Source organism: Dendrobates tinctorius, unplaced genomic scaffold (assembly GCF_039654945.1).
Source record: "Dendrobates tinctorius isolate UK_male_01 unplaced genomic scaffold, ASM3965494v1 ptg000032l, whole genome shotgun sequence".
In the NCBI taxonomy this organism is placed as follows: domain Eukaryota; kingdom Metazoa; phylum Chordata; class Amphibia; order Anura; family Dendrobatidae; genus Dendrobates; species Dendrobates tinctorius.
Window position 1 is genome coordinate 21,139,147 of NW_027361700.1, and position 15,125 is coordinate 21,154,271.

At 46.3% G+C, this 15,125-nt stretch overlaps 1 protein-coding gene across 2 annotated transcripts in view; it reads left to right on the forward strand.

The window, feature by feature from the left end:
- The window catches only part of GRB7 (growth factor receptor bound protein 7), a 192,553-nt gene that overhangs the window by 13,014 nt on the left and 164,414 nt on the right, over nucleotides 1–15,125 (forward strand). The gene's annotated exons all lie outside the window — the stretch shown is intronic.

The window sequence follows — 15,125 nt, forward strand, 5'->3', positions numbered from 1 at the left end:
TAGTAGCCTACTAACCCAAGAAACTGCCTTACTTCATGAATAGTGCTGGGTCTTTGCCAGTCCCGGATAACGGTGACTTTGTCAGGGTCAGGTGCCACATCTTCCGCACTCACCATATGGCCTAGGTACTGCACCTTTGGTTTCAAAAGGTGACATTTGGATGGCTTTACTTTCAAGCCAAAGTTGGACAGGGCTTCGAATACCTCGGCTAGGTGCTTCAAATGGTCTTCGTAGGTTTTGGAGAAGACGATGTCATCCAGGTACAGCAGAACGGTTTCAAAGTTTTTATGTCCAAGGTAGCATTCAATTAAGCGCTGAAATGTTCCTGGCACATTCCTGAGCCCGAACGGCATGTAGTTAAACTCGCAGAGGCCCATTGGTGTTGTAAACGCTGTCTTCTCTTTGTCTGCCTCTGCCACAGGAACCTGCCAATACCCACTGGTGAGATCTAAGGCAGAGAAATAGTTAGCGGTTCTCAGTGCAGCTAGTGATTCCTCAATTCTAGGTAATGGGTAAGCATCCTTATGTGTAATGCTGTTAATCCGCCTGTAGTCTACACACATTCTCATAGTACCACCTTTCTTTTTAACGAGGACTAATGGAGCTGCCCAGGGGCTACAACTCTCTCTGATTACCCCAGCCTCTATCATATCCCGTAAAATACTCTTGGCACATTGATAGTGTACTGGGGGTACAGGCCAGTACCTCTGTTTAATGGGTGGATGATCTCCGGTGGGGATATGGTGTTGGACCCCTTTTGCCTGCCCAAAGTCTAGAGGATATTTACTGAAGACCCATTCAAATTCTCGAGCCACCCGGTAAGCCCCATGTTTTTGGTGTGAAGGGGTGGAGTCAGAGCCTACGTGTAGTTGCTGACACCTATCCTCCTGCTGCCCTTCAGAGCCATTCTCTTCCACCTTGTCAGATGGAAGCAAGGGTTCTAGTGCCTCTATTGCATTGTTACTGACAGTGAACAGCTTAGCAAGGGTGGCATACCGGGGTAAATGGACCACTCTCTCCCAACAATTTAAGATGCGGATTGGTACTCTCCCCTTGCGGACATCAACTGCCCCTCTGGCTGTCAGGATAGTGGGCCTACTATCAGAGTACATGGGTTCTACCAGGGCTTGGTAATCTTGACCCCTGAGGCCTATTGCTGCCCGACACCAAATTAACATTTCACTCCTGGGAGGTACTGCAATGGGGAAAGGATCACTTACTCTGACACTGCTGACTTCTCCACCAGACAGAGGAGCTGCTAGATAGATTGGCTTTGAAGGGAAGCTCCCTGAAGGAAGGAGTGAGATTTCTAGAGTCCCACGCTGATAGCCATCAGGTGGGGGAAGAAATTAGGTCGCAGAAGGGTCTCAGCCCCTAGCCTAGCGAAGTGATCAACAAATTTAACTAGCAAGCTGACAGTTGTGGTTGCTGTATGGGCCACAGCGAATCCCACAGTTACCTTCCCAGAAAGGCAGCCACATAGGATCAAGAAGCCGCATGAGTGACAAATTCTGACAGGATCCGTGGCAGCTAGCCTGGGACGCTGACTGTGAAGGTGCTGGGAAGGAGAGTGGAAACCAGCACAGTGAGACGGCCTAGGAAGGAATATACTGACAGGGAGTGTTGGAGGGGTGTACTCATCTATCCGGGAGTTTACTGGACCCCTTTGCCTGAAGGACTCAGCACCGAAGTGGGCATCTGTGTGCACCAGACAGTGAGTAAAGCCCTTTTGAACTGAATTCCACCGAGTCCTTGTCTCCTTTCTACATCCAACACTCCGCTTGTCAACATCACCCCTAAAAAAACAACTCTCAACAGCCCCGGGACTATTGCTCTACCTGTGGAGAGCCATTGTCACCTCAGCTGCATCACACCAACAGTCTCAGGAGAACAACATAGCAGCGCTGGTCACCTCTGGCCAGAATACCACAGGCGGTATATTCAACTACAGTTGTGGCCAAAAGTATTGACACCCCTGCAATTCTGTCAGATAATACTCAGTTTCTTCCTGAAAATGATTGCAAACACAAATTCTTTGGTATTATTATCTTCATTTAATTTGTCTTAAATGAAAAAACACAAAAAGAATTGTCCTAAAGCCAAATTGGATATAATTCCACACCAAACATAAAAAAGAGGGTGGACAAAAGTGTTTTTTTTCTTTTTCGAAAAATCATGTGATGCTTCTCTAATTTGTGTAATTAACAGCACCTGTAACTTACCTGTGGCACCTAACAGGTGTTGGCAATAACTAAATCACACTTGCAACCAGCTGACATGGATTAAAGTTGACTCAACCTCTGTCCTGTGTCCTTGTGTGTACCACATTGAGCATGGAGAAAAGAAAGAAGACCAAAGAACTGTCTGAGGACTTGAGAAACCAAATTGTGAGGAAGCATGAGCATTCTCAAGGCTACAAGTCCATCTCCAAAGACCTGAATGTTCATGTGTCTACCATGCACAGTGTCATCAAGAAGTTTAAAGCCCATGGCACTGTGGCTAACCTCCCTAGATGTGGACGGAAAAGAAAAATTGACAAGAGATTTCAGCGCAAGATTGTGCGGATGTTGGATAAAGAACCTCGACTAACATCCAAACAAGTTCAAGGTGCCCTGCAGTCCGAGGGTACAACAGTGTCAACCCGTACTATCCGTCAGCGTCTGAATGAAAAGGGACTGTATGGTAGGTGACCCAGGAAGACCACACTTCTTACCCCGAGACAAAAAAGCCAGGCTGGAGTTTGCCAAAACTTACCTGAAAAAGCCTAAAACGTTTTGGAAGAATGTTCTCTGGTCAGATGAGACAAAAGTAGAGCTTTTTGGGCAAATGCATCAACATAGAGTTTACAGGAGAAAAAAAGGGCATTCAAAGAAAAGAACACGGTCCCTACAATCAAACATGGTGGAGGTTCCCTGATGTTTTGGGGTTGCTTTGCTGCCTCTGGCACTGGACTGCTTGACCGTGTGCATGGCATTATGAAGTCAGAAGACTACCAACAAATTTTGCAGCATAATGTAGGGCCCAGTGTGAGAAAGCTGGGTCTCCCTCAGAGGTCATGGGTCTTCCAGCAGGACAATGACCCAAAACACACTTCAAAAAGCACTAGAAAATGGTTTGAGAGAAAGCACTGGAGACATCAAAGGTGGCCAGCAATGAGTCCAGACCTGAATCCCATAGAACACCTGTGGAGAGATCTAAAAATGGCAGTTTGGATAAGGCACCCTTCAAATATTAGGGACCTGGAGCAGTTTGCCAAAGAAGAATGGTCTAAAATTCCAGCAGAGCATTGTAAGAAACTCATTGATGGTTACCGGAAGCGGTTGGTCGCAGTTATTTTGGCTAAAGGTTGTGCAACCAAGTATTAGGCTGAGGGTGCCATTACTTTTGTCTGGCCCATTTTTGGAGTTTTGTGTGAAATGATCAATGTTTTGCTTTTTGCTTCATTCTCTTTTGTGATTTTTCATTTAAGACAAATTAAATGAAGATAATAATACCAAAGAATTTGTGTTTGCAATCATTTTCAGGAAGAAACTGAGTATTATCTGACAGAATTGCAGGGGTGTCAATACTTTTGGCCACAACTGTATAAACCTTTATTTCCATTTTACTACACTTCAACAAAAACAAACAGCATTTCTTGTCATTTGACCACCTGGGGCCACGGACCGGGTCGCGGCCACTGTGACACCGTCCCCCATTGAAGTCGACGGGCCCAGTACCGAGTACCCAACGACACCCGGGGCACATCATATTTTGGCGTCACGAACAGCGTCATGGCCAATGCCCAGGGGAGTGTGAGCCATAGCCTGGTATGATGGAAAAGGGAAGCGACACCGCCCCCAAGGTGAGGAGAGAAGCTCAGTGGCGGGAAAAGCATTGAAGGAGGAATCAGAACACCAGGCAGCCATGATGGAGAAAGAGCAACCAGAGGAGCGTGGGGAAGCATGTTATCCTTCGCCCAGCCCTGTGGTGCTCGGCTTAGGCCCAGAGAAGGAGTTGAAGGTGGCCCAGCTGGAGCAGGAGATCCGCCGCCTACACCAAGATCTGCTGTCACCTGTGATGACACGCCTCTCTTCACCACTTTGGCAGCCATTTTTAGAGTCCAAATCACAGTTCAATAAATACGTTCTTTTACACATTTTAGGCATTTTTATTTCTCAAATCCATCAAATCTTCGGCACACAGGACCCGGTGACACCGGGCTTCGTTAATCCTGTTCGTGATGCCAAAATCTGACGCACCCCGGGGGCCGTGGGGTACTCGATACAATGGGACACTTCAGAGTCCGGTTGTCACAGTGACATTGCCTCCCTCTAAGGGGTGAAGTCTCTGTGACAACTGGACTCTGGGGTGTCACATATATATGCCTCCCATCCTGGTATATGTGTTCCCCATCCTGGGCCCATCCTAGTACATATGTCCCCCATCCTGGGCCCCTTCCTGGTATATATGTCCGCCATTCTGGTTTATACATCCCCTATCCTGGGCCCCTTCCTTGTATATATATCCTGGTATGTATGTTCCACATTGTGATATACATGTTCCCCATCCTAGGTCCATCCTAGTATATATATCCCCCAACCTGGGCCCCTTTCTGGTATATATGTATTCCATCCTGGTGTATATATTCCCCACCCTGGGCCTTTCCAGGTACTGTCCCACATTCTGGTTACCTATCCTGGCCCTATCCAGGTAAATATGTTCCCCATACTTAGCATCTTTCTAGTATATATATATCCCCTATCCTGGTCCCCTTCCTTGTATATATGTCCTCCATTCTGGTATATATGTTTGTTATGAACGGCGGAACACGCTAAATAAAAATATAAATAAAGCGTGTTCGCCTCTCGGGGTCCACCGTGCCGTAGATGTAGCAACCGCTGCTAGAAGGTAGCAGAGCACTATGGCGGTAATGTGCACAAGGTTTGATATCACCCAGGTGCAACAAGCCAACTCTGTTAAAGACCCAGAGCTGCTATAACAAATAATAAATATAGCAACGCTAAGCCTGTTAGCAGCACAGGGACTCAGCGGCACAAACGCGGTAGATGGTCACCGGAGTAGTTATATATAACGGCACTACATCCGAAAAGACCTACCGTAGTTACTAGTGTGCAGAGCGTCGCAACCGCGGACGCACAAATAGGCTGCAACTGCAGCGTGGCGAGGAAAGTGCCGCAGAGATACACCGCTAAAAACGCAGGCGCGATGTCAGGCACTAGCAGGTGTTGCTGTGGAGCTATGGCGCGCTGGCGCAAATACTGGCTCTATCTCATTCCCTCACACATTCGTAATATCATAGGAATGGGAGTTTCAAATGAGTCATTCACCAGATCATGCATCCATCAACAATCACACAGCAGCAAGTATGACTATACTAGCGCATGGCGGTACAGCCATGCGCACTTTTTAGAGCGAACGGGACCTTCCGGAAGTCTCCAGAACCCTGAGCTGGACCAATTGAATCAGGAGCAGGACCTGAACACCTGACTCCTGAACTCCAATGGGAGATCGTCCCACGAGCATGCTCAGAGGATGGGATGAAGGACTTAGCCTCCGGAGTGAGTTGCTGCAAAGCAATCTCCTCTGCAGTGGACAGAGAGCAGGAGACTGTAGAATGTGAGGGTCTAGATTCCTGCATAGTCAGGGCAGAAATCTGACTCCTAACATTACCCCCCCTCCCTGAACCCTCCGATCCACCAGCCTGTGCCCGACAGTGGCACAGGCCTCAGACTCGTCCAAAGGCGAGCCTGATGTCCTAGTAGGTGAAACAGAAAACCGGGACACACGGACAGTGGAGGCCAGGTCGCCAGGTTTCAGGAGGGACACCCGGGAGATAATGGGAGCGGGAGTTTCAGGAGAACGCCGCCGTGTATCGAAGGCCGTCGCCACACTCTGTCTGGGAAGGCTATCCCGAGCACATGAGGTGCATGCCTGAATAAATTTTTTCACGTCCCAAGCCCTGTGCGGCCACCAATACGATCCGGCCAGAGACTTCGTGGTCTGCATATAGCCACGATGGCCGTCCGCATTGGACGCTGTGCCCACATGAGAATCTTAGGCCGCAAGCGAGGAGGGACAAAGGTCTCACCGACCGACTCACAGTCAGACCATTCCGGGGCGCTGTCTTCCTGGGAAGCAGCATGTAGATGGTGACAACCGCACATGGACTCTTGAGCCGGGCGTGTCCCAAAAATGGCGCGAGACACCTCCATGGGCTCTGGGGATAGAACTTCTGGCTCAGGCAGCTCCAGAGGCTCAAAAAAGTTGGGAGCCGGAGTACCTCTCCGTTTGGAGTGAGCACGCTCCATACCGCGCTCCGAAAAACGGAGGTCAATAAGAGTGGAGATGGAAATTAACTCCTCCAAAGTAGTAGGGATCTCTCTAGCAGAGAGAGCATCCTTTACATGCTCCGCTGAACCTCTCCAAAAAACAGGGATAACTGCCTTATCGGACCACTCCAGCTCGGATGCCAGTGTCCGAAAATGGATGGCGTACTGGCTAACTGAGAGGGATCCCTGGGACAAGGCAAGCAACTAAAGAGAGGTATCGTGGGTGACCCGAGGACCGAAGAAGACTTGCTTGATGGCAGTTAGCAATTGGGCAGCGGTCCGAATCTCGGGGTCACCATGCTCCCATAAAGGCGTAGCCCATTCCAACGCCTTGCCCGACAGTAGGGAAATAATAAAGGCCACCTTGGACCGTTCTGTAGGGAATTGCGCAGCCAGCAGCTCCAGGTGAATTGAGCACTGGCTGATGAAACCCCTGCAGGAGGCGCCATCACCAGAGTATTTATCGGGCAACGGGAGGCGGGTAACTGTCGGCGCAATGGAGCACATGGACATACGCCCTACCGCATCTGTGAGTGCCTGTACAGCAGCATCAGTGGCTTGCGCAGCTGCGTGGGCACTCTCAAGAGTAGCCAAGCGACCCTCGAGCTGCCGTACACACTGCAGGAGTTGCTGCTGTTGTGCCATCTCTAGCCAGACCCTGGCGCTAGTATAATGTTATGAACGGCGGAACACGCTAAATAAAAATATAAATAAAGCGTGTTCGCCGCTCGGGGTCCACCGTGCCGTAGATGTAGCAACCGCTGCTAGAAGGTAGCAGAGCACTATGGCGGTAATGTGCACAAGGTTTGATATCACCCAGGTTTAACAAGCCAACTCTGTTAAAGATCCAGAGCTGCTATAACAAATAATAAATATAGTAACGCTGAGCCTGTTAGCAGCACAGGGACTCAGCGGCACACACGCGGTAGATGGTCACCGGAGTAGTTATATATAACGGCACTACATCCGAAAAGACCTACCATAGTTACTATTGTGCAGAGCGTCACAACCGCGGACGCACAAATAGGCTGCAACTGCAGCGCGGCGAGGAAAGTGCCGCAGAGAGACACCGCTAAACACGCAGGCGCGATGTCCGGTCGCTAGCAGGTGTTGCTGTGGAGCTATGGCGCGCTGGCACAAATACTGGCTCTATCTCATTTCCTCACACATTCATAATATCATAGGAATGGGGGTTTCAAATGAGTCATTCACCAGATCATGCATCCATCAACAAACACACAGCAGCAAGTATGACCATACTAGTGCATGGCGGAACAGCCATGCGCACTTTTTATAGCGAACGGGACCTTCTGGAAGTCTCCAGAACTCTGAGCTGGACCAATGGAATCAGGAGCAGGAACTGAACACCTGACTCCTGAACTCCAATGGGAGATCGTCCCACGAGCATGCTCAGAGGATGGGATGAAGGACTAGCTGCAAAGCAATTGCTGCAAAGCAATCTCCTCTGCAATCTCCTCTGCAGTGGACAGAGAGCAGGAGACTGCAGAATGTGAGGGTCTAGATTCCTGCATAGTCAAGGCAGAAATCTGACTCCTAACAATGTTTGGGCCCATCCTAGTATATATGTACCCCATCCTGATATATCTGTCCATATGTCCCCTATCCTATGCCAATTCCTTGTTTATATGTCCCCCATCCTGGTACATATGTCTCCCATCCTGGTATATATGTCCCCCAACATGGTATGAAAGTCCCCCATCATGGTGTATATATCCCTTACCTTGGGCCCATCCAGATACATATGTTCCACTTAATGGTATATACAGTTGTGGCCAAAAGTATTGACACCCCTGCAATTCTGTCAGATAATACTCAGTTTCTTCCTGAAAATGATTGCAAACACAAATTCTTTGGTATTATTATCTTCATTTAATTTGTCTTAAATGAAAAAACACAAAAAGAATTGTCCTAAAGCCAAATTGGATATAATTCCACACCAAACATAAAAAAGAGGGTGGACAAAAGTATTGGCACTGTTCGAAAAATCATGTGATGCTTCTCTAATTTGTGTAATTAACAGAACCTGTAACTTACCTGTGGCACCTAACAGGTGTTGGCAATAACTAAATCACACTTGCAGCCAGTTGACATGGATTAAAGTTGACTTAACCTCTGTCCTGTGTCCTTGTGTGTACCACGTTGAGCATGGAGAAAAGAAAGAAGACCAAAGAACTGTCTGAGGACTTGAGAAACCAAATTGTGAGGAAGCATGAGCAATCTCAAGGCTACAAGTCCATCTCCAAAGACCTGAATGTTCCTGTGTCTACCGTGCGCAGTGTCATCAAGAAGTTTAAAGCCCATGGCACTGTGGCTAACCTCCCTAGATGTGGACGGAAAAGAAAAATTGACAAGAGATTTCAACGTAAGATTGTGCGGATGTTGGATAAAGAACCTCGACTAACATCCAAACAAGTTCAAGCTGCCTTGCAGTCCGAGGGTACAACAGTGTCAACCCGTACTATCCGTCGGCGTCTGAACGAAAAGGGACTGTATGGTAGGAGACCCAGGAAGACCCCACTTCTTACCCCGAGACATAAAAAAGCCAGGCTGGAGTTTGCCAAAACTTACCTGAAAAAGCCTAAAACGTTTTGGAAGAATGTTCTCTGGTCAGATGAGACAAAAGTAGAGCTTTTTGGGCAAAGGCATCAACATAGAGTTTACAGGAGAAAAAAAGAGGCATTCAAAGAAAAGAACACGGTCCCTACAGTCAAACATGGTGGAGGTTCCCTGATGTTTTGGGGTTGCTTTGCTGCCTCTGGCACTGGACTGCTTGACCATGTGCATGGCATTTTGAAGTCAGAAGGCTACCAACAAATTTTGCAGCATAATGTAGGACCCAGTGTGAGAAAGCTGGGTCTCCCTAAGAGGTCATGGGTCTTCCAGCAGGACAATGACCCAAAACACACTTCAAAAAGCACTAGAAAATGGTTTGAGAGAAAGCACTGGAGACTTCTAAGGTGGCCAGCAATGAGTCCAGACCTGAATCCCATAGAACACCTGTGGAGAGATCTAAAAATGGCAGTTTGGAGAAGGCACCCTTCAAATATCAGGGACCTGGAGCAGTTTGCCAAAGAACTATGGTCTAAAATTCCAGCAGAGCATTGTAAGAAACTCATTGATGGTTACCGGAAGCGGTTGGTCGCAGTTATTTTGGCTAAAGGTTGTGCAACCAAGTATTAGGCTGAGGGTGCTAATACTTTCGTCTGGCCCATTTTTGGAGTTTTGTGTAAAATGATCAATGTTTTGCTTTTTGCTTCATTCTCTTTTGTGTTTTTTCATTTAAGACAAATTAAATGAAGATAATAATACCAAAGAATGTGTTTGCAATCATTTTCAGGAAGAAACTGAGTATTATCTGACAGAATTGCAGGGGTGTCAATACTTTTGGCCACAACTGTATGTTCCCCATCCTGGTATGTATGTCCCACATTCTGGGCCCATCCTTGCATATATGTCCCTTATCCTGGTATATATGTCTCCCCATCATGATATGTCTCCCATCCTGGTATATATGTAATCCATACTGGTATATATGAACCCCATCCTGGCATGTCTTTTATACTGGTATATATGTTCTCCATCCTGGTATATATGACCCCCATCCTGGTATATATGTCCCCCGTTCTTCCACTGTTCTTTAACACATAAAAAAAAATATTATACTCAACTTGCTCTCACTCCAACGCCAGGCGGCATCCTCTTTTGTGGCTGGCAGCTGACTTCAGTGTGTAAGTGATAGGCAGTGTCACTGTCCTCGCCTTCGGAGGTATTGAACAGGAAGCCAGGGCTGCTGCCACTCTCTGACTTCCTCTGGATGTTCAATTTATCTGAAAGCGGGGACAGTGACGTCAGCGCAGATTGGGTGTATTTCTCACGTGAGCCCCAAGAAAGGAAGTGGGTATAGATGTTTTTATTTTAACGGCGCCAAACATGAGGATTGAGAAGTGGTTGTCCTAGTAGTGGAGAACCCCTTTAAAAACATAGAAAGATGAGACAAATGGAAAAGAGTAACACATGGTTACAAAGGAATCATTTACACTTACTGTAAATCTGCAAATGGTTGAATGTTTAAAAGTTTAGTTGCATATTTTGTTTTACTTGAGATATATTAAAAAGAAAATAAAATAGTTTTGCAAATATAGCAAAATAGTTTGCAAAAGAATTCACAGCTGATCTCTCAACCAAAATTTCTTAGCAGCTTAGTCCATGATAAATATTATTGCCCCCATACAAGTTATTTTAGTCATAATTGTCTTTAATAGGGTTAACAGATTCCTGCTGCATGAAGTCCACTTGTCCCTGCAAAACCCAGAAACTTTCTAAGCAGGAACATCCATGATCTCAATTCCGGCTAGTAAGGAAGTAGTTCTTACTAGGAATGCGACATATTTTGAGAATCCCAAAACTGAAGTGCTAATGCTTATTGAATTACCAAAGGTCATTGCACTTTGCAATCATTTAGTTATGGGTCAGAGTAGATCTTTCTGGACTACTTATGCATATAGAAAAATACTGCATTGCACAATGTATCTCAATGTATCCACAACACAGTAGTAGCAACAGACGCACCCCAGAAAAGTCAATGGAAAGTGTTCATTAAAGGGTTGGTCCAGCAGCTTAAATGTATTTTCTAAGTATCTATCCTTACACTCTAACCACTTTTGTAATTTGCTTTATTACACATTACCTTACAATTTTTTTCCTGTCTACCTAATCTCTAAATGTGTTTTTTACTGTACGTTCTGTGATGTTTCATTTGAGTGGAGTCTCAAGTGTGACATCACAGGAGGCTTGTTCCCTGCAGCCTCCATTCCCCATCTTGTAAAAGGAGGTTATCAGGGGACAGCACTGCAGTTACTCATTAGATTATTGCATTGCCACATCCTCTAAAGATGTCCTAGCTCCTGGGTGATAGAAGTTGTGGGAGAGGTGAGTGTAGTACCAGCTCTCTGCCATAGCTTCTGTGAAAAAAGGTGTAGTCAAGGAGCAGAGATGCAAACAGTGACCAGCACCACCCAATAGCTTCTAGCACTGCCCTCAAACAAGTCATCAGTAAAGGGCAATGGTAATGTTAGGGCTGGCGGAACGCACCAAATAAAAAAAGATGGTAATGAGGTGCGTTCGCAGCCCGGGGTCCACCGTGCAGAGATGTTAGACTGCTGCTCGGTAATGACGGACAGAAACTGGCGGTATAGCAAACACACACGGGTTAACTCCACCCGGTGAAAAGGAAGTGATCCCTGTTGCTTCACAGGGCCGTGATACCGCAGAGTGAACGCTAGTGTTTTGGTCACAGGACCCTGCCCAAAGACACGGGGTTAGAGTCCCTCTAGACCCACTAGCGTTCGGCACCGCAACTGCGGTGTCAGGGGAATAGAATGCTGTTAACAGTCAACAGGGTGCAGCTGCTAGTTGCTTACCGCACTAAGTGCATACAGCGCAGCTCTGGCGGACGCCACTAACCAGCCTAAGTTTAGGACTGGAAAGCGCATAAGTCGCGCACAGCGCCGCTCTAACGGATGCTGCTGTACATGCGGTAGCGTAGTGCTTAGCTAGAGTGGCACAGTGATGCTAACTCTTTAATAGAGACTGGATGCACTGTGGCGCATAGACTAGGCCACTACAAGGCGCTGACTCTAACTTTGATAACCCTATTACATGCACAACCAATTGAGGGGATCTTAATGAGTCAGTCACCAGATACATGCATCCATCATCACACACATATGTCTATATTAGTGCATGGCCGTCCGGCCATGCTAGCTTTTTATAGTTGCAGCCTTCCGGAACCTTCCTAGTGGTCCAGTCGGAGCAGGAACAGGACCTGAGCATGTGACATCCGATCCCCCAATGAGAGGTTGTCCGACGTTCATGCTCAGTAGAAGAAAAGCAGGACTTAGTCCCTGAAACGTCTGCTCACCACTGATCAATGCTGGTTACAAAGGCTGAGCCTGGAATGGCAGCTGTAACCAAGCACACAGTGTATGTTTGAGCCAGTTGCTGGGACCGACGTCTCTGCTGAGCAGGCTCCACTGCGGCTGGATGAGAACGGGAGACCGCAGCGGACATGGTTCGAGATTCCCCCTGTGCAGCGGCAGCAACTTGACACCTAACAGGTAAAAGCAGTGAGTGACACCAACGCCGCCCCCTGATGACGATTTGTTTGAGGGCAGTGCGGAAAGCTGTGGGACGGTGCTGGTCTCACTCTCTGCTTCTATCTATGCAGTCTAACAAAGTCTTCTTGCACAGAAACAGTGTCGGAGACAAGCAGAGTGCCAGCACTGCACTCACATCTCTCACAGCATCCATCACCCAGGATCCAAGACATCTTCAGAAGAGGCTCCATGCAAGAAACTTTTGAGTAACTGCAGCACAGTCCAGTGACATCTTGTTCCAGGTGGGGCAATGGATACGGGGAGTGTTTGTATGCCCAGCCTTCTGTGAGGTCATGTTTGAGACTTCTCTCAAATGAAACATCACAGGAAGTACAGTAAAAAAGCAAATTTAGAAATTAGCTAGATAGGGAGAAGTGTAGCTAAAGAGGTTAGGGTGTAAAGATAGATAGCTTGAAAATACATTTTAGGTTCCAGATTACCCCTTTAATACAGGGGTTTTCTGCAGAAATAGACTTCAGGCTACTTTAATCAAATATGGTAACATAGTAACATAGTTAGCAAGGCTTAAAAGACATTTGTCCATCCAGTTCAGCCTATATTCCATCAGAATAAATCTCCAGATCTACGTCCTTCTAAAGAACCTAATAACTGTAAGATACAATATTGTTACGCTACAAGAAGACATCAGGCCTCTCTTGAACCCCTCGACTGAGTTCGCCATCACCACCTCCTCAGGCAGGGAATTCCAGATTCTCACTGCCCTAACAGTAAAGAATCCTCTTTTATGTTGGTGGAAAAACCTTCTCTCGTCCAGACGCAGAGAATGCCTCCTTGTGACCGTCACCTTCCTTGGTATAAATAGATCCTCGAAGAGATATTTGTATTGTCCCCTTATGTACTTATACATGGTTATTAGATGACCCCTCAGTTGTCTTTTTTCTAGACTAAATAATCCTAATTTTGCTAATCTCTCTGGGTATTGTAGTTCCCCCATCCCCTTTATTAATTTTGTTGCCTGCTTTGTAATCGCTCTAGTTCCATTATATCCTTCTTGAGCACCGGTGCCCAAAACTGTACACAGTACTCCATGTGCGGTCTAATCAGGAATTTGGACAGAGGCAGTATAATGCTCTCATCATGTGTATAAAGACCTCTTTTAGTGCACCCCATGATCCTGTTTGTCTTGGCAGCCGCTGCCTGGCACTGGCTCCTCAAGGTAAGTTTATCATTAACTAGGATCTCCAAGTCATTCTCCATGTCAGATTTACCCAGTGGTTTCCCGTTCAGTGTGTAATGGTGATATTGATTCCTTCTTCCCATGTGTATAACCTTACATTTATCATTGTTAAACCGCATCTGCCACCTTTCGGCCCAAGTTTCCAACCTATCCAGATCCATCTGTAGCAGAATACTATCTTCTCTTGTATTGACTGCTTTGTATAGTTTTTTATCATCTGAAAATATATATTTTACTGTGTAAACCTTTTACCAGATCGTTAATAAATATGTTGAAGAGAATAGGTCCCAACACTGATCCCTGTGGTACCCTACTGGTCACAGCGACCCAGTTAGAGAATACACCATTTATAACCACCCTCTGCTTTCTAGCACTAAGCCAGTTACTTACACATTTACACACATTTTCCCCCAGACCCAGCATTCTCATTTTGCGTACCAACCTCTTGTGTGGCACGGTATCAAACGCTTTGGAAAAATCAAGATATACCTCGTCCAATGACTCACCTTGGTCCAGTCTATAGCTTTCCTCTTCATAAAAACTGATTAGATTGGTTTGACAGGAGCGATTCCTCATAAACCCACGCTGATATGGCGTTAAACAGTTATTCTCATTGAGATAATCCAGAATAACATCCCTCAGAAACCTTCAAATATTTTACCAACAATAGAGGTTAGACTTACTGGCGTATAATTTCCAGGTTCACTTTTAGAGCCCTTTTTGAATATTGGTACCACATTTGCTATGTGCCAGTCCTGTGGAACAGACCCCGTCGCTATAGAGTCTCTAAATATAAGAAATAATGGTTTGTCTATTACATTACTTACTCGTAGTTCTCTTAGTACTCGTGGGTGTATGCCATCCGGACCCGGAGATTTATCTATTTTAATCATATTTAGCCAGTTTCGCACCTCTTCTTGGGTTAGACTGGTGACCCTTAATAGTTTTCTTTGTCTCTCTGCATTTCACCTAGTATTTCATTTTCCACCATTTTCAAATGCCACTGAAAACACTGAAAACATAGGAGCTCCTATATCTGTGGCTTCAGGCAGCTGAAATGTTGTCACTTAAAGGGAACCATGTACCTGCTATCCCATATGAGAGCAGCATGATGTAGGGACAGAGGCCTCCACTTACTGGTTGCTTTAGTTTTGATAAAATACTGTTTTCTCCTGCAGATCTAGCAGTTCTCTAAATGCTAAGCTCTGTATAACTCCGCCCACACCACTGATTGACAGCTCTATGTGTACACTGTACACTGCCAATCTGTGCTGGGGATGAGGTTATACAAAGGTCATATATATGGAGGACTACATTGCAGCAGGTTTACTAGTCCTCTAGTGATCTCCTGCTAATAAAACAGTGATTTTATTAAAACTACAGCAAGCAGTCCAGTGAGTGATCCATCACTGAAGTTGG